Here is a 27,567-nt window from a genome sequence, read left to right as displayed (position 1 = left end):
ACTGAGGCAGGAGAATCGCAAGTTAGAGGCTAGTCTAGGCAACTTAACCAGATCTTGTCTCAAAATTAAAAATAAAAGGGAAAAAAAATAACGAAATGGCTGGGGATATAATTCAGAGGTAGAATGCTCCTGGGTTTAATCTCCAGTACCACAAAAAAAAAAAAAAAAAAAAGAAAGAAAGAAAGGAGATTTGATAATTAAATTTAATATTGACCACCTAAGTGGGTAATAGGAATTCAGTTTGAGCTGTCTGATCTATTCTAAGCAAAATAAGGCATAGGTAGAATATAATTCACTTTTTTGAAAAAAAATATATAAAATAATGTATAAAAAATTTCAGTTTTTAGTTTTGAGCAATGTTTCTCATTTTATCTCAGCAGGTAATATTCTTTGTTACCTTTTTGCTCAAGCCTATAACTCAATTTTTTCCTTATTTTATGAGTATTTGTAAACCTCCGCTACCCATAGTGAGATCATGTTGTCATCAGACTTAACCTAGTGGGAGTTGGGGATTACATGAGACTCTGAAGAAGTTTAAAAAGAACCTCACTGAGTAAAGTCAATTTTATCCAGAACCATTCAAGTTCACAGATTTTAATTAACAGTTTGAATTTGTAATATTACTTGAATTTCAGATGGGTGAGAATTTAACACTATATTAAAGAATCCCAGGCAAAAGGACACAAGTTGCGTCACAGAAACTTATTAAATGTGATGGAAATTCAACAGACGAATGCCGGCAAACAGGTGCAAGAGCTGAATTAATTTTTAAACCCTACCACTCAGGGGGAATTGCAATGCATCATGTTGACAGCCACAGCACGTTGCTAATTTCATTCACAAGCTTAAAAATCTCAATACATTTGAACATGTGAATGTATTAAATTTTAAAAAGTGTAAGTAGCATAAGGGTATCCCAGAACTAAAAATGATAATTTCTCTCTGGGACTTGAAGTCATTTATCTAGCCAGAAGCATGGTGTTTTTATGAATGAAATCTATCTTACTGCTTTTTCATACAAATTGTGTTCTATTATTATATGCAGTACATACTGTTACCAGGAAGATTTTCTCTAACTTTTAATGTGAAATCCTTTGTGAATTAAAAGAAAACAGTATTCACTGATGTAGTTGAAAACTTCTGCAGTCATACATGAAGGAAGGTCTCAATCAATGCTTCTGATGGCACTAAATCGTGAAATATTCCCAGAATTAAAGACAAACACAAGAAAAACAAAAAAACTCAGTTTGTTCTCATCAGGAATTTACCTACTTTAAGGTCCCTGATTTATTCCATCAAATCATCAAGTTCTTAAGAATTGTATGCACATCTCCACATAAAATTGCACATATACATAAAAGTTTATAAAGATATCAGGGAGTTGATGAATTTGTACATTGAGAATACCATTTATGGAAATCTTGATCTTTATCTGGGATTGGAAGAATATCTTATATTCAGTTCCCCTTTGACATTTGCTGTGCCCACGTCCTTATACTTGGGATTGGATACTTAAAGAAAAATAAGTAAAGGTCTCAGGGCCTTTTTTGACAAAGTACAAGTTGATAGGCAAATAGTGCAGAATGGTAAATAGTTTGTTGAAATATGTATTAAAAGGTCGTTGCAAAAGCTCTCTAGAGAAGTTGGCACCTTAGTAAGTGTAAAGGATGAGTAGATATAAGCTTCAAGAGAGGAAAGGCATTCTAGGCTGAAGAGCAATATGTTTAGAAGCACAGAGAAGACAGCAAAGAACACTGCCCTTTACAAGAAATGTGTAACAACAAATGTATGGAAAAATATTTCAGTCTTCTCTGTCAACAGTTCTTGAGAAGCTTTCAAGAAAATAAAAGGAACTGGGCTTAATTACTTAAAATTTCAGCCATCTCAACTCTTTATTCCAATTCGTATATTAGTTAAGCACTCATATTTTTTAGAATGTAAAAACAACTCTGAAGGGCTCCCTTCTTAACAAATGAGTCAGGAAAAATCCATTCATACTACATTGGATGAATCTAGATTCTTAAACAAATCCATGTAATCTGTACCTGCCCAAAAGTCTAACAGCACTTGTAACTTTTTTTTTTTTTAAGCCCACTATCAAGAAAACAGATGAAAAAGAAAGACAAATGCACAGTCTAATAACCTGAGCTAACAATAAGTTATTTTCAATAGAATGAAAAGGACAAAAGCCAAAGGTATTCATTACCGTTCCCAGGGTAAGAGACCAGGGCAGTTGCCGCCTTCACCAGATGCACAGTCTTTAGGACTGACAATGCACATCTCCCCAAGGGAAATGTGGAGAGAAAGCCAAACTCTTGCAACTTGATGCAAAGTGATTTGGCTTCCATTAAAACATCTCTCAGTAAAAGGCTATTCAGGCTTAAAGATTCCACACTTGTTTTCTCCTAGAAAATGAGATTGTTATATAAAATACCAGACATGGAATCAGACCTTCTGGATATCACCGTAAGCTATGTGATATAATCTTAACTTCCTTAACTTCCAGTCAGGAAATAGGAGATGAGATGATTTGGTGAATATATCATCTTAAAATAGTTGCCTTATTTTGAGCACACTTAAAGAAAAGGAAACCCAAGAACATCTGCAGGACACTGAACATATACAAACCTATACGCTGAAATAAGTCTACAAAAACAAAAGCAAAACTTATACTTATCAGGGCTTCCCAGAGTGTATTTCAGAAGAACAGACCAGAAATGTTATACTTTCTAATGAGGTTGTTACATTCACTATGTATTACCCCAAAAGGCTGATTAATAAAGTAGTAGACTTCATGTTAAAAAGACCTGAGTTTTGACTACTTATAATCCCTGTGATTTTAGTGAAGATACATTTAACCTCTCAGTTTTCCAGCTTTAATCAAAAATAAGGATGTCTACTTCTTACCTCTCAAAATTTTTATAAAGATTTAATGACATAATTAAAATTTATAGAACATGATTAATGCAAAACTTGCTTTCAGTACTTTCCCAGTGTGTTAGCCAGAAAACAAATTCTATGGAATGGTTATTAAAAATAAAAACAGTTTCTATCTTCAAAAAATTGAGAAATGCTAAGTAAACATAAAGTTAAATAGTGATCTTCAGAGCTTTATCATGATAATGGGTGTTGTGAATTCCCAAAAGAGGAGTGTAGCAGCTATATTTTCCATACTTACCTGAAAGCAGACACTTTGGTTTTTTGTTGGGGATTGAGGATGTTATAGTTTATGAAGTCACTATTCTGGTAACAGCAGTTGGAAATGCTGTGTTATAGAGGGTCAAGTTTCTCTTTTTCCCTCCCATGACAGCATGTGTAGTGTTTTTTATAGAACTTAACAAGAATATTTGTATGTCATTATCTTCATTAGATTTGAATTTCTTTGGGACAAAGACTGTATATTCATAGATGTTTTAATCCTCAATGTTTAGTACACCATGGGTAATAAATGCTGGATAAATGAATGAATGATGTATTATTAAGGATGTACATTCATTGAATTTTATCAGATATTCCTGATACCAGTTTAGACTATATTTGTTTTAGTCTAAAAATATGTAGTAGTAACCTCATATTCAATTCAGCTAATAAGCAGGCTAAATAAGTAGTATTTGGGGGACTGTGGAGACCAAGGGATGGGTTCAAATGACTCACAAATAATATTTTCTTGTTGTGAAACCAGGCTTACCTGTGCAAAAAAAAAATGTCCCATGAAACTGGAGCAATGGAATGAGAGAGAAAGTATGTTCTTAAAATGCCAGAATACAACTTGTATAACTTAGATGGCAAGAGAAATCTAAAGGTTTAATTATGTAAAATAATCCCTTGGCCAGGTGGTTAAAACACATTCTAGGTGGTTTAGGTTAATTACATTAGGGTTCTGAAAATTCTTAGCATCAGTTATTAAATAGACAGGAACAAACTAAAACTTAAAAAGAATGAATACACATTTTATGCCATTATAAGTCTTCACACTTTTAAGACCCAAGTACTACTTTGAAAACTTGGGATTGTGCCATCAGTTTTTGCATTAGGAAAATTTTATACTTTATTTTAGATGCTAAGATCTTTTAGTCTGAGGCCTAACTTGAATAAACATTACTCATATACTTCAGGGACTTTCAATAGATTTCTTTCCAAGCTACTCTCTCCAGGATGAAATAATTATTTTTCCAGAACCTTCAAATTTAACATTCAAATACCTTCTTTACCTAGTCCATTTTACAACTGAGAATAGTAGAAAAATAAATGTGCATTCATAAAGTACCTCTTTCATGCCAAGTATTCAATAGATGCTCTGAACATTTTTAAAATTTGATCTTCACAATTATCCTTGGAAAAGTGTTATCATCCCACTTAATATAGGGAAACAAACTCAGAAGGTAAGTATGTTGCTTCACATCAAATAGCCATAAAGAAGTGAAAGATCTCATTGAATCCAGTCCCCTTTCTTAAGTTCAGCACCATTTCTGTTATACAATATTGTCTTAAATACTGTCCTTTCTTATACTTTTCCATAGGGATGATTAAAATGTATACAAGTAAACTATATATGTATGCATCAAAATGTATACATATGTATTTACAAATACCTCCACTTCCATGAAGACAACTATTAAACTGTAATGACAGATGTAAAATATTACTGAAAATATAATGTTCTCGTGATTACTTCAATATTATGATAATGTGAATTTTATTCAAATTAGTTTATACATTTACTGCAATTCCAACAAAATATCCATATATACTTTATTAATTATTTCCAAATCTGATTTAGATCACACATGAAAATATCCAAGAAGATATTGACAAGAAGTAATGGTGGACTGGGGCTGGGAATTGAGGATAAGGGTAGTATCAGTGAGGGAATTGCCTGACCTGCTGGCAAACTTACTAGAAAAAGGATGCAGCAATCATTAGAATGATCTGGAATTGGCAGAAAAATAGAAAAATATATCCATGACACAAAATTGAGAATTTAGGAGCAGAGTCATCTATATATTGGAATGTAATGTATGATCAAAGTCATACTTCAGGTGAGTGGAAAAAGATTATACTGTTCAAGAAATAGAATAGTTGACTTTTTTTTAGTTTCAAAATAAAGTTAGATCCAATCTCATATTATACTAAAAAATTAATTTTCATGTAGATACAATATTTAAATCTAATAAATAAAGCCAGAAATATACCAAAAAATAGAGCTGATTGTATCTATAATCTTGGAGTGGAGGAAACCTTCCTAAATTTGATAAAACTTTAAAATAAATAGTTTACATTATAATATTTTAGGTTAGGGTTCTATTTCCTGCATGTCCCCCAAAATTTAATTTTTCAAGTGACAGAAAATCTGCACAATTGAAAGTCATAACCTGGGAAAAATTTTGCATCTATGATAGGCAAAGGGTCAATATTCTAATTTTATAAATAGTTCTTTCAAATCAATGAAGAAAGGAGCAATATCACATCAAGAATATGGACGGAGGATTTGTTCAAGCAATTTATAGCTGGAATCAAATGGCTATTAGATTTGAAAAGATGCCCAACCCTACTAATTGCCAAAGAGATGCAAATTAAAATAACAGTAAGCTATTATTTGCCTACTGTTACACTAGTCATGGTTAAAGAGTGATAGTTCCTAGTACTGACAAGGATGTGGGGAGATGGACTCTCTCATATAGTATTGATGGAAGTAAATTGGTGCAATCTATTTAGAGAGTAAATTTAGAAGTATTGATCCAAATTTAAATGGGCATAAATACCCTTTGACCTAACAATTTCAATTCTATAGACACAAGTTTCACATACAGTGGCAAATATTTTTCTTAGATTGTGACTGTCATTTTATTTTATAGAGGTTTTCTGTGATGCAGAAATTTAAAATGTACAGTTCACGTGTTTATTGTAGCATTTTTTTATGGCAAAAATAGGAAACATTCTAAATGTTCATGTCATGGTAGCAATATGACTTTCAGCAGAGTATAAAGACCACTTCTTTCCTATTTCCTATTGCATTCTGAATTGACTAGTACTGTGCTTGACACTATATTTGTTAAATAAATAATGAATTATGTTGCATCTTCAAAACTAAAATTATTATTTAAATAAAGTAAGTAAAGAAAACAAGTAGCAGAGGCTTTTACAGACTAATTCTCCTCATATGTCTGTACACATAAATTTATATACATTTTCATATATGTTTATCAAGGTAAAAGGAAGTATACCTCTTGGTTGCCTTTTGGGGAAGAAGTTTTTAAAATAGTGACACTAACAATTTATTTCATAGACAGCTAATAATATTTTCTTTTGTTTTTGCTTTTTGTTTTAAACAGTGACTATGTACTTTACAAATGTTGTCATTCTCCCATCTACTAACTGTTCTTGGTGTTAAGCATGTATGGCAATGAACAGAGTCTCCATTTTCACTAAGTATTCTAGTGGTGGAAGACAGATGGTTAACAAATTTTTGGCTCTGATAAAGTATTATGAAGAAAAACAAAACCATGAAAGGGTAATGATGTGATGCTGTTTTTCCTTAGTCAGAGACTACCTTTCTAATTCTGTGATGTTTGAAAAAATACCTGAATGAAGAAGGAATTCAATCATCCATGTATGTGAAGGCAATCTTCCAAGCACAGGTCCAAGGACCTAGACAGTCTATGCCATGGTTCTGTTAAGAATATAGAAAGCAAGGTCAGGATATGAAGTCAGAGAAATGGAAGCAATAAAAAGCAGGAGTTTCATGTCACATAGGGACTTTAGGCAAGTTAAGAAATTTAGTTTCTATTTTATATGATAGAAGGAGGTTGAAGGTGTTGAACAGTAGGGTGACATGATCTAATTTTTAGATTCAAAGGACTGGTCTGGTGTGGAAAATATGATGATAGCTTGAACCAAGTTGATAGTGGTGGAGTTGGTAAGAAAAAGGTAGTGTTCTGAATACATCTCAGATATAGTCATCAGAATTTGCTGTAGTGAGATAAAAGAAAAAGGATATGGAGCTGATCTAGGATGTGAAGATGGAGTACCTCTAATGAGGCAGAACTCAACAATTTTCTTGCACAAATGGGGTCAATAGCTTTATATCATGAATTTTTCCAACATTACTATGAGAGATATAAATGCCAAATAATATCTCAAATCGTATTGAAATTAGAACTCCTTATCCCATACTGAGTTGAATGTTTATTTACCTTTAAATGTATATGTTTAAAAGTATTTAACTTGAAAGCATCTTACTATTAAATGTATATTAGATCTTAATTTCCTCTTATAGTTAGTTTTACTGAGATAATTTTGGTATTTTTAAAGTATAAGGAAGAAAATAATCATGCTATTTTGAATTCTTGAGAAAATTTGTGGCTTAAAATTTCATAGGTGTTAAGTGAAATAAAACTTACATAAAATCTCAGCACTATTGTACATTAATCTTTAAATAATTAAAGATCTTAATGATTTTTTAAATATAAATTTCTAATAATACAATTACAGTTTATTCTGCAAAGAAATGTAAGAACTAAAGTTTACCTTCACTTGTTTTACTTCATATAATAGGCACTTGCAAGTATGCATTTCCTTAAGTTATTTGAAGGTGCTCCATTACATGTACAATATTTGATTAATGATATGACTAGTCATTTTCAGATGTAATTATCAGTTATAGTGAGATAATGAAATTGCTAGCAAATTTAAGAGTTCATTTACCCCATTAACATCATAATTTGGTACCCATAATTTGGATAGAGGACTAGGCTTATATGGTAACTCTTTTATAATACTGTTAATAATGTTTTCTGTGACTAGAAATACTATGATTTTCATTTTGCCATTCATTGTAAATGAAATTCTTTGTATTAATAGTTCTGGATTTTTGTTCATTCATCCATTTTTTCTATTCATTATTTATCCATTATTTTTAAAAACATATTGAATATTTACCCTAACAGTTTCTAATCCTGACTGCATGTCAAAATTCTCTGTAATGCTTTATAAAAGTAGGGATTCTTGGGTAATGAGCCCTTGAAGCCCTGATTCAGTAGGACTAGAATGGAGCCAGACATCTTTATTTTAATCAAAACACCACAGGTGACTGTAATATGCACTCAGTTAAGAATCCTAGGCTTCTCTGTCAAGTGCTAGGGATATAAGAGTGAACATGAAGTAGTTCTTGTTTGCATGGAGATCAGAATCAAATGAGTGAAACAGAGAAGTAAACAGGTAATTATAGTAAAGTGTGATGAATGTTGCACTGAGGGTAAGCATATCTCTTCCCAACTTAAAACTAATGTACATTGGTCCTGTGTTAACCAAGTCTATTGATGGACTGTGAAGTGCAAAAAGGATATTTTTCTCTCTTCACCAAACCAAATGATCGAAATTGTGATTGAGACCATATTTTCCATCTTATCTACTCTAATTCTTAATCAAAGAAATTAGCTATACTAGATGCTTTGATTAAACTCAGGAAATGGAAAAGCAAAGAGACTGGTTTCTATTTCTGATAAAAAGGTAGGGGAGATTAGAAAAAGGTGAAGAAGATTTGTAAAATAGTGAGCTCCTCAAGGGCAGGGACCATGTCTATCTCATTATTAGTTTTCTTCCTATAGCCTAATTCAGACTGCAGCATGTGAGTAGGCATTGAATCTGGTGCCATTTTTGAATCTTTTTTCCTGATGAGTTGTTAGCAGGTGTTTAGACCTAGTCTGTGCATACCTAAGAAAACTCTGCCTTTTGCTTTCTGAACAGTGACTCTAAGAAGGAAACCTAATTTGCTTTTTTCAGGGTTACAGAACATTTACTTATCTTTCAGTTTAACAATTTAAAGAACCTTGCTTAATCATACTTAGATTGTTTTTTCTTCTTATCTATTTGTACCATTGCCAGTTGATGTGTTGTTCTTACTGCTTTAATGCTCATTGCCATATGCTTATTTTACATTCTTTTTAAATTTTATTTTACACAATTTGCACTTTCAGTCTTTCTTCCTATAAGTTACAAAGTACTAGTATCAAGGAAGATTAGTCCTGAAATTTAACCTATTCAAAATAAAGGAGATTATGTGTTTTTGATTCCCAGAGTCATAGCAAAGTGCTCTATACAACACATTGCCCATAGCAGATCCCAGTAACTGTCTTTATCTCTAAAGATAAGACTTGGGGAGATTAACAGAAACACACCTAGAAATCTATTTTAGTCAGCTGTTTCACCCCAATACCTGACAACAATTTTAGAGGAATAAAAGTTTATTTTAGGGCTCACAGTTTTAGAGATCTCAGTCTATAGATGGCCAGCTGTATTCCTCAGGGCCTAAGGTAAGGCAGGACATTATGACAGAAGAGTTTGGCAGAGGAAAGCAACCCAGGATGTGGTTCCAGAAAACAGAGAGAGATGAAGCTCAGCTCTCAAAATATGTAACCCAAAGGCACTTTCTCAATGACCCATCTCCTCCAGCAACTCCCTACCTGCCTATGGTCACCACTCAGTTAATCCCTGTCAACAGATCAATGCACAGAGATTAGTTAAGATTCTTATAACCCAGTCTTTTCACTTTTCATTGCATTGTTTCATATGAGCTTTAGAAGGACACCTAGTATCTAAAACATAACAGTCAGAACAGTCCTTTCCAGGAAATTCACTGGACATAATCCACGTGGGAATTCCACAAATAACACTAAGAAATCCCTAGAGGGAAAGCTTCATGGATTAGGGTTATCCTGTTAACTTTAAGTCCTAAATATAAATGAAAGTTTTTATGTGCATTCTTTGTGATGTCATTAGACCTTATAAAGAAAAGTTTGTTTAACTGCAGTGATGCTAATTTGTCAGCAATAGGCTCATATATAATGTTTATATCTAAGGCGATTATGAATTTTATAAACTTAAAATTTTATGATATAAAATATGAATGAAATCTCATTTATATAAATATTTTGAAATAAAAATAGGTTTCATCAAATTAAAAGAATTAGTTAAGAATCTCATAGTTGGGACTAAGGGTGTAGTCAGTTGTGGAATGTGTACTTAGTATGGGGTCCTAGATCCCCAGCTACACACAAAAAATTTCATGATTGTACAACTAGCCAACTGAATAAGTTATAAACTATGTCTAACCTTCTGCCATAGGAAGGTGCTATTTTAGCTGGTAAACAGAAATGGCTAACATACTTTTGCCATGTCAAATGAACCAATCCTATGTTAATAGTAGTATGTGTAGGATAATTTCAGGCATTATTTTGTTATATTTTATAAAACATTGCTTGTTTGATTAATTTTTTAAAATGTATTCAGTGACAACAGCATAGAAATAGTTCCTAAACTTTCTGCTTTTATCTGTGTGTGTATATGTGTGTGTGTTTCAATAAAATTTTATTTATAAAACAGGCAATGGGTCAGATTTGACCCAAATGCCACATTTTGCCAAACTTTGCTTTAAAATAACTGTGAGGAAAATACTACATAGTTATTCCTAATAACTTAACAAAAGAGATAAAGTAGAAGCATAAAAACAATACAAAAGAAAAAAATAAAGAATAAACAGGACAGATAAAAAGCAAATTACAAAATGACAAACTGAACACAGGAATAAATCACATTAAATATAAGCATTCTGAAATGTCAATTAAAAGACAGAAATTGTCAGACTGAGTAAGAAAGAAAGACCCAACTATTTACTGCCTATAAGAAACAAACTTTAACTACAAACCCAAAAATCAGTTAAAAGTAAAAGAATGGGGGCTTTCAGTTAGAACTTAAATTGAGTTTTAGGAAACAAAGAAGGCAAGATCTCTTACACAGCTAAAATTTGTGAACTAATTTTTGCCAGATACATGGAAATAACAAGCCTGCTTTTTTTTTTGTTATGAAGGCATCCTTCTTTCCCCTCTCCCTCCTTCCCAATCATCACAGTTAGTGCAGAAAGCACCTAAGACAATCCATCTAGTATACCTTTAGGATGGCCTGGTGAACACAACCCAGGATTTACTCTGTTCCCACCCAGTGTACTCTCATGTACTATCAAGAGCCCTTTTCCTGCCGCTCCCCACTCAGCCATTGTAGTGGTCTGAGAGGCTGGTCGCGGTCCAGGCTTGAGCTTGCTTTAAATAAAATCTCGTTGTGTGACTTACATTATGTGAGTGCACTTTGACTCTCTGGGGATCGGTCAATATTGGACCCCAACATTCACTACCTATAATGCTACTAATTTAGAAGCATTCTATCTTCCACAGTAATAAAGTGTAAGAAAATAATAAGTAAAAAGTAATAAAGAGTTAAAAAAAAAAAAAAAGAGAGCCCTCTTCCTGCATAGACAAGTTACTGGAATTGACTAGCCCTTTCTGTATCTTGCTGGCATGTCTGGAAGGTTTGCCAGGGCATTTATCTTTCTGTGCAGTGTTGTCCATGTTAGCAAAGTTCTGTGATGCATTCCATTTATATGAGGAAAACCTCTGCTACCTATTCTTCTAATCACCTGAAACTGCAAAATGCAACATTTGTAGAGATCATTTCACACTGTTATTATCACAATGGGATTCTGTCCTATCTCAAGGCCAGACTGAGAAATCTTGTGGGGTAGAGGTTAAACTTCACCAAGTTCTGTGATCCCCAGGTCCCCCACACTTTGTGGGATCTACAGTAGATCTGCAAGAGCTCACTGTTGATGATGCTGACAGAGCTTCTTAAAGCTCTGAATTTTATTTTCATTTTATAAATTTAGCTTTACTGGAGTATAACTGACATACAATAAAATTCATCAGTGTTGACTGTGTCAAAATAAAAATATGAAAGGACTGGGGGATGCAGCTCAGTGGCAGAGTACCTCTGGATTCAATCTCCAGTGATACCACCATGATTAGGATATTAAATTTACCTTCATCCCAAACAAGTACCCAAGTCCTTTTGCAGTCAGTACCCACCCCACCTGGCATCAGCTGACCACTGGGGTGCTTTCTATCACAATATTGCCTTCCGACAATGCCATGCCATATAAATGTTTTTGGCTATTATGTACTCTTATGTTTGTCTTTCTTCACTTGGAATGACACCTTTAGAAATCTTCCAGAGTGTTGCATGTGTCATGATTTGTTCCCATTGCTCCAAATCCTCAATGACATTTGTTGTTGCAGTGTGGGGGAACAAACCCAGACTTTAGGTCTTTGTCTTTCTCTTTTCCTCTTCCTCCTCCTCCATTCTGGTGGTTGAACTCAGGGGTACTTTACCACTGAGCCACATTCCCAGCACTTTTTATTTTTTATTTTACTTATTTATTTATTGTTAGCTTTGAATTTGTTCTGATCACATGACAGTTGAATGCATTTTGACACATTGTACAAAAATGGAGCACAACTTCTCATTTCTCTGCTGTACATGGTGCAGAGTCACACCAGTATTATAATAATCACACATGTATATGGGTAATAACGTCTATCTCATTCTATTGTACTTCCCATCCGCACCACTCCACCCCTCCCCTCACTCCCCTCTGCACAATCCAAAGTTCCTTCATTCTTCCCTAAAACCCTCCCCTGACTAAGGATTAGCATCCACTTATCAGAGAAAACATTTGGGCTTTGTTTTTTTGGAATTGGCTTATTTCACTTAGCATGGTATTCTCTAGTTCCATCCATTTACCAGCAAATACCATAAATTTACTCTTCTTTAAGGCTAAGTAATATTCCATTGTGTATTCCATTTTCTTTATCCATTCATCTGTCGAAGGGCATCTAGGTTGGTTCCATAGTTTAGCTATTGTGAATTGAGCTGCTATAAACATTGATGTGGTTGTGTCACTGTATTATGATTTTAAGTCCTTTGTGTATAAGCCGAGGAGTGAGATGGCTGGGTCAAATGGTGGTTCTATTCCATGTTTTCTGAGAAATCTCCATACTGCTTTCCATATGGTTGCACCCATTTGCAATCCCACCAGCAATATATAAGTGTGCCTTTTCCCCTACATTCTTTCCAGTATTTATTGCTTTTGTTCTTGATCATTGCCATTCTGACTGAAGTGAGATGAAATCTTAGAGTAGTTTTGATTTGAATTTCTCTAATTACTAAAGATGACGAACATTTTTTATATGTTTGTTGATCATTTGTATTTCTTCTTCTGTGAAGTGTCCAGTTCCTTCACCCATTTATTGATTGGGTTATTTGCTTTTTTGGTGTTAAGTTTTTTGAGCTCTTTTTAAGTCCTGGAGATTAGTGCTCTATCTGAGGTAAGTGTGGTAAAGATTTTTCCCATTCTGTAGGCTCTCTCTTCATGTTATTGATTGTTTACTTTGCTGAAAAGAAGCTTTTTAGTTTGAATCCATCCCATTTATTAACATAATTTTATTTCTTGCACTTTAGGAGTCTTGTTAAGGAAGTCACGTTCTAAGCCGACATGATGAAAATTTGGGCCTACCCTTTCTTCTATTAGGCTCAAGTTTTCTGTTCTAGTGCCTAAGTTCTTGATCCACTTTGAGTTGATTTTTGTTCAGGGTAAGAGATAGAGGTTTAATTTCATTTTGTTACATATGGATTTCCAGTTTTCCTAGCACCATTTGTTGAATAGACTATCTTTTCTCCAATGCACCTTTGTCTAGTATGAGATAACTATATTTATGTGGGTTTGTCTCTGTGTCTTCTATTCTGTATCATTGGTCTACATATCTATTTTGGTGCCAATGCAATGCTGTTTTTCTTACTATTGCTCTGTAGTATTGTTTAAGGTCTGATATTGTGATATCTCCTGCTTCACTTTCTTGCTCAGGATTGTTTTGGCTATTCAAGGTCTCTTGATTCTTCCAGATGAAGTTCATGATTGCTTGCTCTATTTTTATGAGGAATGTCATTGGGATTTTTTTTTTATTGTAAACAAATGGGATACATGTTGTTTCTCTGTTTGTACATAGAGTAAAGGCATACCGTTTGTGTAATCATAAATTTACATAGGGTGATGTTGGTTGATTCATTCTGTTATTTTTCCCCTTCCCCCCACCCCTCCCATCCCTCTTTTCCCTCTATACAGTCCTTCCTTCCCCCATTCTTGCCCCCCTCCCTAACCCTCACTCTAAACCTAAAACTAACCCCTCCCATGCCCCATTATGTATCATCATCCACTTATCAGCGATATGATTCTTCCTTTGGTTTTTTGAGATTGGCTTATCTCACTTAGCATGATATTCTCCAATTTCGTCCATTTGCCTGCAAATGCCATAATTTTATTATTCTTTATGGCTGAGTAATATTCCATTGTATATATATGCCACAGTTTCTTTATCCATTCATCAACTGAAGGGCATCTAGGTTGGTTCCACAATCTGGCTATGGTGAATTGAGCAGCAATGAACATTGATGTGGCTGTACCTCTGTAGTATGCTGATTTTAAGTCCTTTGGGTATAGGCCAAGGAGTGGGATAGCTGGGTCAAATGGTAGTTCCATTCCAAGTTTTCTAAGGAATCTCCATACTGCCTTCCAGAGTGGCTGCACTAATTTGCAGCCCCACCAGCAATGTATGAGTGTACCTTTCTCCCCACATCCTCGCCAACACCTGTTGTTGCTTGTATTCTTGATAATCGCCATTCAGATTGGGGTGAGATGGAATCGTAGGGTGGTTTTGATTTGCATTTCTCTTATTACTAGAGATGTTGAACGTTTTTTCATATATCTGTTGATAGTTTGTAGGTCTTCTTCTGTGAAGTGTCTGTTCATTTCCTTAGACCATTTGTCGATTGGGTTATTTGTAGTCTTGGTGTTGAGTTTTTTGAGTTCTTTATAGATTGTGGAGATTAGTGCTCTATCTGAAGTATGATTGGCAAAGATTTTCTCCCACTCTGTAGGCTCTTTCTTCGCATTTCTGATAGTTTCCTTTGCTGAGAGAAAGCTTTTTAGTTTGAATCTATCCCAGTTGTTGATTCTTGCTTTTATTTCTTGTGCTATGGGAGTCCTGTTGAGGAAGTCTGGTCCTAAGCCGACATGTTGAAGATCTGGACCTACTTTTTCTTCTATAAAATGCAGGGTCTCTGATCTGATTCCGGGGTCCTTAATCCATTTTGAGTTTAGTTTCATGTACGGTGAGAGATACGGGTTTAGTTTCATTCTGTTGCATATGGATTTCTAATTTTCCCAGCACCATTTGTTGAAGAGGCTATCTTTTCTCCATTGTATATTTTTGGCCCCTTTGTCTAGTATGAGAAAATTATATTTATTTGGGTTTGTGTCCGTGTCCTCTATTCTGTACCATTGATCTACCTGTCTATTTTGGTACCAATACCATGCCGTTTTTGTTACTATTGCTTTGTAGTACAGTTGAAGTTCTGGAATTGCAATACCCCCTGCTTCATTTTTCCTGCGAAGGATTGCTTTAGCAATTCTGGGTTTCTTATTCTTCCAGATGAATTTCATAATTGCTTGTTCTATTTCTGTAAGGTACATCGTTGGGATTTTAATTGGAATTGCATTGAATCTGTATAGCACTTTAGGTAGTATGGCCATTTTGACAATATTAATTCTGCCTATCCAGGAACATGGGAGATCATTCCATCTTCTAATTTTTTAATTTCTAATCTTTCCATCTTTAATTTCTTTCTTTAGTGTTCTGTAGTTCTCATTGTAGAGGTCTTTCACCTCTTTTGTGAGATTGATTCCCAAGTATTTTATTTTTTTCGAGGCTATTGTGAATGGGATAGTTTTCCTAACTTCTCTTTCTGAAGATTCATCACTTATGTATAAAAATGCATTAGTTTTATGAGCATTGATCTTATATCCCGCTACTTTACTAAATTCACTTATGAGTTCTAAGAATTTTCTGGTGGAATTTCCTGGTTCCTCTAAGTATATAATCATATCATCAGCAAATAGGGATAGTTTGAGTTCTTTTCCTATTCGTATCCCTTTAATTTCTTTGGTCTGTCTAATTGCTCTGGCTAGAGTTTCAAGGACGATATTGAATAGGAGTGGTGAGAGAGGGCATCCCTGCCTTGTTCCAGTTTTTAGGGGAAATGCTTTCAGTTTTTCACCATTAAGAATGATATTAGCCATGGGCTTAGCATAGATGGCCTTTACAATGTTAAGGAACGTTCCCACTATCCCTATTTTTTCTAGTGTTTTGAGCATGAAGGGGTGCTGTATTTTATCAAATGCTTTTTCTGCATCTATTGAAATAATCATGTGATTCTTGACTTTAAGTCTGTTGATCTGGTGAATTACATTTATTGATTTCCTGATGTTGAACCAACCTTGCATCCTTGGGATGAAACCCACTTGATCATGGTGCACTATCTTTTTAATATGTTTTTGTATGCGATTTGCTGAAATTTTGTTGAGAATTTTTGCGTCGATATTCATTAAGGATATTGGTCTGAAATTTTCTTTCCTCGATGTGTCTCTGTCTGGTTTAGGTATCAGGGTGATATTGGCTTCATAGAATGAGTTTGGGAGAGTTCCCTCCTCTTCTATTTCATGGAATACTTTGAAAAGTATTGGAATGAGCTCTTCTTTAAAGGTTTTGTAGAACTCGGCTGAGAAACCATCAGGTCCTGTACTTTTCTTTGTTGGTAGGCTTTTGATGACTTCTTCTATTTCATTACTTGAAATTGGTCTATTTAAATTGTGTATGTCCTCCTCGTTTAGTTTATGCAATTCATACATCTCTAGAAACTTGTTGATATCTTTGAAATTTTCTATTTTGTTGGAGTATAGATTTTCAAAATAACTTCTAATTATATTTTGTATATCAATCGTGTCTGTTGTGATATTTCCTTGTTCATTCCGAATTTTGGTTATTTGGGTTTTCTCTCGTCTTCTCTTTGTTAGTGTGGCTAAAGGTGTATCAATTTTGTTTATTTTTTTGAAGAACCAACTATTTATTTTGTCAATTTTTTGTATTGTTTCTTTTGTTTCAATTTCGTTGATTTCAGCTCTGAGTTTAACTATTTCCTGTCTTCTACTACTTTTGGTGTTGGTCTGTTCTTCTTTTTCTAGGGCTTTGAGCTGTAGTGTTAGGTCGTTTATTTGTTGAGTTTTACTTCTTTTATTGAATGCACTCCATGAAATAATTTTCCCCTAAGTACTGCTTTCATAGTGTCCCAGAGATTTTGATATGATGTTTCTTTGTTCTCATTTACCTCTAAGAATTTTTTAATTTCCTTCCTAATATCTTCTGTTATCCATTCATCATATAATAGCATATTGTTTAATCTCCAGGTGTTGGAGTAGTTTCTGTTTTTTACTCTTTCATTTATTTCAAATTTCAATCCATTATGATCTGATAAAATACAAGGAAGTGCCTCTATCTTCTTGTATTTGCTAACATTAGCTTTGTGGCATAATATATGGTCTATTTTAGAGAAGGATCCATGTGCTGCTGAGAAGAAAGTGTATTCACTCTTCGTTGGATGGTATATTCTATAAATGTCTGTTAAGTCTAAATTATTGATTATGTTATTGAGATCTATGGTTTCTTTGTTCAATTTTTGTTTGGAAGATCTGTCCAGTGGTGAGAGAGGCGTGTTAAAATCACCTAGTATTATTGTATTATGGTCTATTTGGTTTCTGAGTTTGAGAAGGATTTGTTTGACATACATGGGTGAGCCACTGTTTGGGGCATAGATATTTATGATTGTTATGTCTTGCTGATTTATGCTTCCCTTAAGCATTATGAAATGTCCTTCTTTATCCCTTCTGACTAACTTTGGCTTGAAGTCCACTTTATCTGAAATGAGGATGGATACCCCATCTTTTTTGCTGGGTCCATGTGCATGGTAAGTTTTTTCCCATCCTTTCACCTTTAGTCTTTGTGTATCTCTTTCTAAGAGATGAGTCTCTTGCAGGTAACATATTGTTGGATCTTCCTTTTTTATCCAATCTGACAGTCTGTGTCTTTTGATTGATGAATTCAGGCCATTAATATTCAGGGTTATTATTGAGATATGATTTGTATTCCCCGTCATTTGACTCATTTTATTAATTTATTTGTTTATTTTTGACACGACTTGGTTCCTCTTTGTTTGAGAGTTCCTTTAGGATAGCTCCTCCCTTTGCTAATTTGCTTCTTTGTTTTTCATCTCTTCTTCATGGAATATTTTGCTGAGAATGTTCTGTAATGCTGGCTTTCTTTTTGTATATTCTTTTAGCTTTTGTTTATCATGGAAGGATTTCATTTCGTCGTCAAATCTGAAGGTAAGTTTTGCTGGGTATAAGATTCTTGGTTGGCATCCATTTTCTTTCAGAGCTTGAAAAATGTTGTTCCAGGCCCTTCTAGCTTTTAGGGTCTGGATTGAAAAATCTGCTGATATCCGTATTGGTTTCCCCGTGAATGTAATTTGGTTCTTTTCTCTCACAGCCTTTAAGATTCTGTCTTTATTTTGTATGTTAGGTATTTTCATTATAATTTGCCTTGGTGTGGGTCTGTTGTAATTTTGTGTATTTGGAGTCCTATAAGCCTCTTGAACTTGATTTTCCATTTCATTCTTCAGATTTGGGAAATTTTCTGAAATTATCTCATTGAATAGGTTGTTCATTACTTTGGTTTGTTTCTCTAAGCCTTCCTCAATCCCAATAATTCTCAAATTTGGCCTTTTCATGATATCCCATAGTTCTTGGAGATTCTGTTCATGATTTCTTACCATCTTCTCTGTTTGTTCAACTTTGTTTTCGACGTTAAATATTTTGTCTTCAATATCTGAGCTTCTGTCTTCCAGGTGTTCTATCCTATTGGTTGTGCTTTCTATGGAGTTCTTAATTTGGTTTATTGATTCCTTCATTTCAAGGATTTCTGTTTGTTTTTTTTTCAATATCTCTAACTCTTTATTGAAATGGTCTTTTGCTTCCTGTATTTGCTCTTTTAACTGTCGATTGGTGCGTTCATTCAATGCCTGCATTTGCTCTTTCGTTTCATCGTTTGCTTCCCTTATCATGTTAATTATGTACATTCTGAACTCCCTTTCTGACATTTCTTCTGCCTTGCTGTCATTGGATTTTATTGATGTAACATCCAGATTTGTTTGAGGCATTTTCTTTCCTTGTTTTCTCATGTCGTTCAGATATCAGTGGACTGCTGAGATGTTGCAGATTTCCTCTATTGACTTATAATGTCCCTGAAGATTGCTAGTGTATCCCCTCTTATCCTTCAGTAGCCTGAAGTCTTAGAGGAAGTTGATAATGCGGTGCTCCTCAAGGAAGCTGCCTCTCTAGGGGTGGTGGTCTTCAGGTGGGGTATATTCCCTGCTAGTGGGCAGAGGTGCCTCTACTTGTTGACCAATGGTCATCCAAAGGGGAACTAGGCTGCGGGCTGAGGCAAAGCCTGTTTGGGCCTGTGTCTCTGGTTTTACCGTCCTTGTGGGAAAACCTCACCCGGCGGGGAAGACTCACCCGGTGGGGAGGTCTCGCTGGTCAGTTCCCCTCCTAGAGGTTCCCCTCAGTCCACAACTACCGCCTGGGCAGGGCAGCCTTCCCAGGCAACGTTCCCAGGGGCCCGGACCTACCTCCTGGGCCTGAGAGCCTCACCCTTCGCAGACGAGTCTCCGTAGTTGTCCCTCCTTAGAGAAGCTGCCCGCAGTCCTGGAACCTTCGCTCCGCCCCTCAGCTTGTCTCTGTGTAGCTCTTTCAACAAAAGGCGCCTTGGTCCCCGGACCAGACCCTGCTTTGCACCTAATCTCCTGGCTATGTGACCCCTCCTCTGAGCAGCCACTTGGAGCCTCGTACATATGCTCCAAGCCCCAGTGACCCGCCGCTCGCCTCTTCCTCCAGGCAGCCACCTGTGTTCTGTGTGGGCGCTTGGAGACCAAGCAACTCACTGCGCACTTCCACCTCCTCAGGACAGCCCGCCCCCCCGTTGTTCAGGCGGTTGCTGAGTCTAAATAGCTTGCTGCCCAGCTCTTCCTCTGGCAGCCACGGAAGCCCCGGCAGGTTGCTCCGAAACCAAGCGCTGTGCTGCGCGGCCTCCTCTGCAAAGTTCCCCGCTGTCCTTGTTTACCGCTCCAGCGGGGGAGGGGCGTCTTGCCAAGCAACTCTACTTCACAAAGTTCCCTGCGTTCAGGGGCTACCGCCCCATCCGGGACACCTCCCCAATGGGAGAGACTCATCCGGTGGCTTTGAGTTGGTCCCAAGTCACTCACTATCTCCTCTTTTGAATCTTGAGTCCTGGAGCAACATGAAATGCAGCCGCCCTCTAGTCCGCCATCTTGAAACCCCTCTCATTGGGATTTTAATTGGAATTGCATTAAATCTGTGTAATGCTTTTGGTAGTATGGCCATTTTTACAATATTAATTCTGCCTATCAAAGAAGAAGGGAGATCTTTCCATCTTCTAAGGCCTTTTAAAAGTTCTTTCTTTAATGCTCTGTAGTTTTCATTGTAGAGGTCTTTAACCCTTTTTGTTAGGTTGATTCCCAAGTATTTGATATTCTTTGATGCTATTGTGAATGGGTAGTTTTCCTAATTTCTCTTTCAGAGGATTAATTTCTGATGTACAGAAATGCATTTGATTTGTGGGTGTTGATTTTATATCCTAACTACTTTGCTAAATTCATTTATGAGTTCTAGAAGTTTTCTAGTGGAATTTTCTTCAGTTTTCTAAATATTGAATCGTGTTGTCAGCAAATAGTGATAGTTGCATTCTTCTTTTCCTATTTGTATCCTTTTAATTTCTTTCATCTGATTGCTCTAGCTAGAGTTTCAAGGACTATGTTGAATACAAGTCGTGAAAGAGAGCATTCCTTTTTTGTTCCAGTTTTTAGAGGGAATGCTTTCCAGTTTCCTCCATTTATATTGGCCTTGGGCTTAGCATAGATAGCTTTTACAGTGTTCCTACTAGTTTTTCTAGTTTTTTGAACATGAAGAGATGCTGTATTTTGTCAAATGCCTTTTCTGCATATATCGAGATAATCATGATTCTTGTGTGTAAGTCTATTGATGTGATGTATTACATGTATTGATTTTCATATGTTGAACCAACCCTGCATCCCTGGGATGAACCCCACTTGATCATGGTGCACTATCTTTTTAATATATTTTTGTATGTGATTTGTCAGAATTTTATTGAGAATCTTTGCATCTATGTTCATCAGGGATATTGTTCTGAAGTTTTCTTTCCTTGATGTGTTTTTGTCTAGTTTTGGTATCAGGATGATACTAGTCTCATAGAAGAGTTTGAAAGGGTTCCCACCTTTTCTATTTTATGGAATAATTTGAAGAGTATTGTGTTAATTCTTCTTTTTGAAGGTCTTGTAGATCTCAGCTAAGAATTCATCTGGTCCTGGGTTGATAGTCTTTTGATGGTGTCTTCTATTTCATTGCTTGAAATTGATCTGTTTAAATTATGTATGTCCTCCTGATTCAATTTGGGTAAATTACATGTCTCCAGAAATTTGTTGATGTCTTTGAAATTTTTTATTTTATTTGAGTATGAATTTTCAAAATAGTTTATTATTATCTTCTGTATTTCAATAGTATCTGTCATGTCCTTTTTCATCACAAATTTTTATAATTTGTTTTTCTCCCTTTCTCTTCATTTGTGTAGTTAAGCATTTATGAAGTTTATTTATTTTTTCAAAGAACCAACGTTTTGTTTTGTTGATTTTTTTCAATTGTTTCTTTTGTGTTAATTTTATTGATTTCAGCTCTGATTTTAATTATTTCCTGTCTTCTACTTTTGGTGTTGATTTGTTCTTCTTTTTCTAGGACTTTGAGATGTAATATTAGGTCATTTATTGTTGACATTTTATTCTTTTAAGGTATGACTCAATGAAATTAACTCTCCTCTTAGCATGCCTTCATAGTATAGCAGAGATTTTTATATGTTGTAGCCGTGTTCTTATTTACCTCTAAGTATTTTTTTTTATTTCCTCCCTGATTTATTCTGCTATGCATTCTTCCTTCAATAGCGTGCTTTTTTCTCCAGGTGTTGGAGTAGCTCCTATTTTTTATTTTATTATTGATTTCTAGTTTCATTCCATTATGATCTGATAGAATGCAGGGTAGTATTTCTATTTTTTTTTTTTAATTTGCCAAGAGTTGCTTTATGGTATAACATATAGTCTATTTTAGAGAAGGATCCATGTGCTGCTGAGAAGAACGTGTATTTGCTTATTGATGGAGGAAATATTCTATATATGTCTGTTAAGTCTAAATTATTGATTGTATTATTGAGTTTTATAATTTTTTTGTTTAGTTTTGTTTGGAGGACCTATCCAGCAGTGAGAGAGCTGTGTTAAAATCACCCAGTATTATTGTGTTGTGGTCTATTTGATTCTCGAAATTGAGAAGGATTTGTTTGATATGCGTAGATGCTCCATTGTTTGAATCATATATATTTATGATTGTTGTAGAGGGTCTGGTTTTAGAAATCAGCTGAAACCTGAATTGGTTTCCTCCATATATAATTTGATTTTCTTCTCTCATAGCCTTTAAAATTCATTCTTATTCCGTATGTTAGTCATTCTCATTATAATGTACCTTGGCGTGATCTGCTATAATTTTGTACATTTCTGGTCCTGTAAGCCTCTTAGTTGATTTTTCATTTCATTCTTTAAGTTTGGGAAATTGTCTGATATTATGTCATTGAAAAGATGGTATATTCCTTTGGTTTGTATCTCCATGCCTTCATCTTTTCTGATAAATCTTAAATTTGGTCTTTTCATCTTATCCCATATTTCTTGGAAGTTCTGTTCATGGTTTCTTACCATCTTCTCTGTGTGTTTAAGTTTATTTTCAAGAGTATATATTTTGTGTCATTGTCTGTTGATTATACTTTCCATTGAATTTTTAATTTGGTTTATTGTTTCCTTCATTTCAAGAATTTCTGCTTGATTCCTTTTTATTATTCTGCCTCTTTGTTGACATGATCTCTCACTTCCTGTATTTTCTGTCCAATACCATACTTTATTTTGAAGATCAGTCCATGTACTTTCTAAATTCCTTCTCTGACATTTCTTCTACTTTGTTGTCTATGGATTCTATTGTTGGAGCATCTTGGCTTGTTTGAGGTGCTTTGTTCCCTTGTTTTTTCATGTTTGTATGTCTTCCCATCTACAGGTATGGATCTGAGGCAGTATAGTTTCCACCTGTAGTCTTATAGTGTCCCTGAAGGCTTCAAGTACCTTTACTTTAAGAGGAGACCAGTATTAACAGCACCCAATGCAAACAATATACAATCTTAAACAAAATATCTTCTATTAAGATGTCTACAGTTTTGTTGCAATAAACAGAAATGATGTGTTCAAATATTGTCTGTAATATAAACCGTAGGTTTGTTAAAAGGGTTTACCGTTTCAAATGGTGGACAGTGAGGGAATAGAAGTAGTGTAAGACATGATGTAAGAATACACAACAAAACTAATATACTCAATAAATTGATGCATGAAAAATATTTGGATTCAAAGATGGTAGAAGTGTGAGAGAGAGGGAAAAAAAAAAAAAGTCCCAATAGAAAATTGAACAGTTGCTTCTACTGGCTTTCAAAAATTTTCTCAGCTTCCCTTCTCCACTGATAGGTAGGGTTGTGTGAAGTTTGATGTTAACTCCAGTCTGGTGTGGTTGCCAGACTGGTTGGGTGGGTGAGCCAATAGCAAGATGCCCTCACACCCTCTTCCAGTCTTCCTACCTATTGTAGCTGCCCCTTCTATCCCCACACACTTCAAGACTCACTGAGCTAAAGAGAACCCATTTTCTCCAGTTTCTCCAGCCTGTGCTTCCCCCAGGGAACTGCCCCTAGTCTCTGGCTTTCCACGGGCTTGCAGACCCAGACTGGCCCATGCAAACCTAGCTACAATCTGATGAACCTGGGCTTCAGCTTTCCCAGGCCCTGCCCTGCTGCAATCCCAAGATCTCAATGCTGTTTCAGCTTACACAGAGACCACACAAAGGAGTGACCCCACAAAGAGGCAGCCAGATGGAAGCCGCTAGCACACCCAGCAGAAAGACCTCAGGTGTACCCAGACCTGCAGGTACCCTGACAATATATCTCTAGGCCCTGGACAGTGTCCCCAGACTGAAGCAGTCATGCCCCAAGGTGGCAGTGGTGTCAGCAAACCTGCAAGCCTTGGCAAGTGTCCCAAAATAGTGGCAGCCACATGTAAACAAACCTTTGGGTACTTTGACAATGGACTTCAGGCAGCAGCAGGCAATCGAAGGGTGGACATTGGGCCACAAGCAGTGGGTAGGTAAAAAGCGGGCGATAGGCAGGTAAATGGGAAAATGGCAGACGATGGATGGTGGTCAGTGAGGGATCTGCACTCAAAAGGCGGGTTATATGCTGGCAGATGGCAAGCAATTGTGGGGGACGAATGTTGGGTAAACAGCAAAGGATAGTTGGGCAGCGATGGCTGCCTCGAAGAGTAACAGTATTTCCTCTGCTTGAATCCCAAGTCATAGAGTGACAAGGAATGCAGCCTCCCTCTAGTTCACCATCTTGGGTTCCTCTCTGCTTTTATCTTATTAACTTAGTTAACATAGAGCCAGGCATGGCTAATTTGATGCTATGTTAAAAACTACATCCTGAAATAAATGTCTTGAAATGGAAGTTCTATGATAAAATTTCAAGAAAATTAGAAGTGATTACTGTGTTAAGTCATGATTTTAATGTCTGCAAAATATTAATGCTAAGAAAAAATGTTTTGAATCATTCAGACAAAAATATCCTATGGTACTTATTGGTTTTTCTGCTGCATGACTGTTTACTTCCTATTTTATATGAAAATATGTGTGTGTTAAAATATATTTTATAATGTTTCTCCTTTGAGAAAATTAGTCTTGGATTAGGCATTGAATCATGCAGGAACTTTCAGAATTCAGTTTTCCTGAAGCTTCCTTTAAGTCCAGGCCCCAAAGTAGGACCAGTTGCATATTTGTTTGGATTCTTAGAATACTCTGAAACACATTTCTCTGTGGCAAATGAAAAGAAGCTGACCTTCCTCTTAAGCTTTGACATTGACATCTTGTTTCTGAAAGACCTGGTTGTTGGAGGATAAATTCCCAGTGTCTAACATTTTCTACCCTTTGGCAAAGTTGTTTTGTAGAGGGAAGAGTAAGCTCTTCACACTGTTTAACTTTAGCCAACCAGTTTCTCAACTCTGGTACATGTTAGATATTTCTCCTCCTCTCTGTTCCGATTGCCAGAGAAAATTAATCAGATATGTCTACACTGCTGGATTACTGAAATGTGAACTAAAGTGCTGGGCTTGTATAACTTTATTTTTTGTAAGAAGCATGTTAAAGCTATCCAGATGCCAGAATTGGAGTCATCCTGTCAGATTATTATTTGTAGGTTATCTGAAATGGAAACATTTCTCTACAGAATTATATTTTCCAGCGACCTACTCTTAAATTGAAGAAAAATTCCTATATAAATCAGTTGAACATTATATGTTAATTCATATATGCCAAAGGTTGTGAGTTTAAGGAAAACTATATTTATTAATTTATTTAAAATTAGCATTTTTATTTATCTTAATTTTTAAACTAGATAGAATGTATCTGTTTTCATGTGCATGTTGTAAAAAATGATACAGACAGTATCATACATGTAACATTATCCAGTTTGCTTCTTTTCTATATTTTGCTTACATGTGATTTGCAAATTTTTTCCCATTCTGTGCATTGTCTTTTTATAAAGAATCTCTTACCAAATTCAGAGTCAGGAAGATTTATCCCTGTTTTCCTCTAAGGGCTTTATAATTTTTGCTCTTCCAATTAGGTCTTTGACAGATGTTTGAGCTAATTTTTATAGGTAATGTGACATGGGTTCAACTCCATTCTTTTGCATGTGGCTAGTCTATTATCCAAGCACCATTTGTACAAAAGATTTTCTCTATTGTATGATCTTAGCACACCATAGATAGATGGATTTATTTTTTGACTCTCAATTATATTGCACTGACCTTTCTATTATTTCTCCAGTACCACACTATCTTGTCTACCATTGCTTTGTAGTAACTTTTGAAATCTGATTGTGAGTTTTCCTAGTTTATTTTTTTTTCCCTAAATTATTTGGACTCTTCTGGGTCCCTTTCAATTCCATATGAATCAGCTTGTCAATTTATACTATGATGTTGACTGGTATTCTGATAAGGACATCATTAAGCTTGATCAGTTAGGATAGTATTGCCATTTCAACAATGTTAAGTCTTCCATTCCTTGAACATAAAATGTTCTTGCATTTATTTAGGTCTTTTTTAATTTCTTTCAAAAACATAACTCTTAGAGCAAACATTTTGTATTTCTTTTGTTAACATTTCTAACTATTTCATTCTTTTTGATGCACGTGAATGGAACTGTTAGTTTCATTTTCTTTGTTACTGGCGTTATAGAAGCACCGGATTTTGCTTGCTAATTTTGTATCCTGCTAATTTGCTGAATTTATTTATTACTTCTACCAGTTTGTTATGTCTGTGTGTGGAATGTATAGAACTATTTTTGTACAGGAGTTTTTAACTTACAATATGATGCCAACTAATAGAGATAATTTTACTTCTTTCCAATCTGAACACTTTTCCCCCCTCCTTTTCCTATCTAATTGATCTGACTAGAACTTCTAATACTATTAAATAAAAGTGCTGACTGCAGCATCCTATCTTGCTCCTCATCTTCGAGGAAAATCCCTTTATATGTATCTCATACATAGACTATTTTTTGTGTAGTTTTCTTCCACTCCTATTTTGTTGAGTGTTTCTCATTATAAGAGTGTTGAATTTTTATCAAATACATTTCTGTATCAATTGAGATGATCTTTTTTTCTCTTTATTAATGTGACATATTACATTGATCAGTTTTCATATGTTGAAACATTGTATTTCAAGAATAAATCTCACTTGGTCATGGTATATAGTCAGTCCTTTTAATATGCTGCTGAATTTGGTTTGCTAGTAATATGTTGAGTTTTATATCCATATTTATAAGAGATTGGTCTATAACTTTCTTGTCATGTCTTTGGTTTTAGTTTGGAGGGAATACTGGCCTCATAGAATAATTTGGGAAGTGCTTCTTCCCATTTAGTTTTTTGAAAGAGTTGGTGAATATTTTTGAATGTTCAGTATAATTCAATGATGAAGTTTTGTGGGCCTGGGCTTTTCTCTAAGGGTAGACTTTTAATTATTAATTCAATCTCCTCCATTGTTATATGTCTATTCAGATTCTTTCACTTAAGTCAGTTTTAGCACTTGATATTTTTCTAGGATCTAGCCTTTGTAGTGGTTGTGTAGTGATATTTCATTGTAGTTTTAATTTGCATTTTCATAATGTTGAGCATTTTTTCAGATGAATTAGCTTAAAGAGTCTTATGTCATTTTAGGAAAACAAGAAAATATATATGCACTTACATATATTACTTATTTCTTCATTCTTTCTAGTAGCCTAGATAGTGCCTGACATCTTGTGTAGTGCCTGACATCTTGTATTTCAGCCTGAAGAATTTCCTTTAGCATTTTGTGAAGATAAACTACTTTGCAATGAATTGTGTTTGAATTTACTTAAAAATGTCCTTTCAACCTTTATTTTTGAAGAAAAATTTTAGTGGACATCACTTCTTAGAAAACATTTTCTTCTCAACACTGAATTTTATTCCACTTTGAATATTATTCCAGTGTCATATCTCC

At 35.1% G+C, this 27,567-nt stretch overlaps 1 protein-coding gene across 5 annotated transcripts in view; it reads left to right on the top strand.

The window, feature by feature from the left end:
- Positions 1-27,567, top strand: part of Mettl15 (methyltransferase like 15) — a 261,551-nt gene that overhangs the window by 200,224 nt on the left and 33,760 nt on the right. The gene's annotated exons all lie outside the window — the stretch shown is intronic.

The sequence above is a fragment of the Sciurus carolinensis genome, chromosome 11, assembly GCF_902686445.1.
Source record: "Sciurus carolinensis chromosome 11, mSciCar1.2, whole genome shotgun sequence".
In the NCBI taxonomy this organism is placed as follows: Eukaryota; Metazoa; Chordata; class Mammalia; order Rodentia; family Sciuridae; genus Sciurus; species Sciurus carolinensis.
This window is presented reverse-complemented; position numbering and strand designations above follow the sequence as displayed.